The following is a 2390-nucleotide window of genomic DNA, read 5'->3' as shown; positions in this document are numbered from 1 at the left end:
CAGACCCTAAGTTGAAAAGATAAGCTGCAGGTCTAGCTGCAGTGAGAATGTAAAGTAAGAAGGAAGAGGAAATAAAATATTTATGGTTATTTTGATCTTCTGTATCATCGTCATTGTTCCCCTTCATCCATTTTTCAATTCGACCTTTCGACCTTTTGTTCTAGTATTTTTTTTCAATTTCGATCTTTCAACATTTCGACCTTTTGTCCTTTCGACCTTTTGTCCTAGGTATTTTTTTATGTCGACCAGTCGACCTTTTGACCCTTCGACCTTTTGACCCTTAGACCTTTTGACCTTCGACCTTTTGTCCTACAACCATTGCATGAACATTCAATGTTTGCAGGTGAGTTCTAAATCTCTTATCAGGTTCGTGCTACAAGTCGAAATCTGTTGGGATAAAATTGGGAGCTTCCTGACGGACGGACGTGAAGTGATTGAAAGGTGGAAGAAGCACTTCAATAAGCATCTGAATGACGTGAAGTATGTAATCACAGGAAACCAAGGCAACGGAGGAAACGACTACATGAGTGTAGCAGAGGACGGAAATGATCCAACTCCCGCGCTGAGGAAAGTTAACGATACCATTTACCAGCACAAAATCAACAAAGCAGTTGGTGAGGATGGTTTTGGTATCGCAGCTGAATTCATCAAGATAGGTCTAGAAAAATGGTCCACCGGATGATTATCAGGATCTGGGAAACCGAACAACTACCAAAGAAGTGGAAGGAAGTAAAATGCCCCATTCAGACCAATTTGATGCCGTCCACAATGTCCTATTCCGCCGTCTATAACTTGATACGAATGAGTTCGTGGGTAGTTATTAAGCCGGTTTCATCGACACCCGGTCGAGAACCAACCAGATCTTTACCGTACGGCAAAATTTGGATTTAATCCTTCAGAAATGCCTTGAATACCATGGACTAGGACGGATTCCGTGGGAAGCTTACCACGCTGATCAAAGCAATAATGCGCGGAACTGCGTAAGGGTTCAACCGAATCTCGCCGAGGACTGCGACAAAGTGAGGGATTCTAATGCCTACTCTTCAACCACGCTTAGGGCTTGAAAAGATCTACCATTTGGAATTTTGGTTCATATGATTAGTTGGCAACTTGGCGCTAAAGCGGATTCCTATTGCGCCCCCCCGACCAGTGATCTTATATGAGTCTGGACTGTAGTAATGTCTACCTTGGGATCCTTACTGACGGCTGACATGAATGTGAACCGTGAAATCCGAAGGCGCATCATCAGTGGAAGTCCGGCCTACTTCAGGATCCAAAAGAAGCCGCGGTCCAAAAATATTCATCCCCGCATTAATGCGCCATGTATAAAACGCTTATAAGACCGGTGGTCCTCTACGGACACGAGACATGGACCATGCTCGAGGAGGACCTGCGAGCACTCGAAGTTTTTGAGCGTCGCGTGCCAAGAACGATATTCAGTGGTGTGCAGGAGTACGGCCACGGCGTTTGACGGCGAATGATGAACCACGACCTCGCTGCACTCTAAGGCGAATGCAGCATCCAAAAGATGGCTGGTAGGACGCGGTGAGCAGGGCTTGTTGTAGGAATGCCGATCGCCAATCCTGCATATAATTGGTGTTCTTTTCTGAGCCGGTTGGCTAAAAGAGGCGCAGAGCACAGATTGCACGATGGGCAGATCAGGAGAAGCGCGATATGGCGAGCATTGAGTGAGCGTGGATAGCGCCGCTTTTAGAGCGGCAAGCAAGTTGATTGTATGTGAAATTGTGATATAGTTCGAAAGAATTAAATCAATACAATAGACATAGACAGGCATGCTATAGAAAAATTACTCTTACGCAATAAAAGTTTCGAACTTTTACAATCATTTGGTCATCCGAGTGGGCTCCAGTAGCAACTGAGCTGCAACATCAACAGATATCAACAGGTTGCCTTCGCTAACACAGAGTGACTTCACAATATCCCCCATGTGCTTCGATGAGATAAAACGAGAAAGCCGCGACCATCCTTTATCACAGTTTGTCCCGTTCATCACACTAGTTGCATTTCTCTTTTGCAATTTGAATTCCGGCCATGCGCAATGAGTTTTTCCGAATGACTCACAGCATACCATTTGGAAGCGAAACCATTCCGTTCAGTGATTGTTAGTGTTTCTCGCACCTTCGAGATTGACGGGCGGGAAAAGATGCCTTACCGAGTTTGGTGTTTTTTTTAAAGATGTTTGGTACAATCTTGGCCTTGAACTTGAAAATGCGCAGGTTTTAGACATTGTTTGAAATGCCTACATTGGCCAGCATTGTGCACCTAGGAAACATTAATCTACCGCCCCAATGTTTGGGGACAGGTCCTGCCCCATACTCGCAAGATAAATACGTACCCCAACCTCCCCCCCCCTTCTATTTAAGAATCCC

This window comes from Aedes albopictus, unplaced genomic scaffold (assembly GCF_035046485.1).
Source record: "Aedes albopictus strain Foshan unplaced genomic scaffold, AalbF5 HiC_scaffold_648, whole genome shotgun sequence".
Taxonomy (NCBI): domain Eukaryota; kingdom Metazoa; phylum Arthropoda; class Insecta; order Diptera; family Culicidae; genus Aedes; species Aedes albopictus.
The sequence above is the reverse complement of the archived record's forward strand: the minus strand, read 5'-3'. Positions refer to the sequence as shown.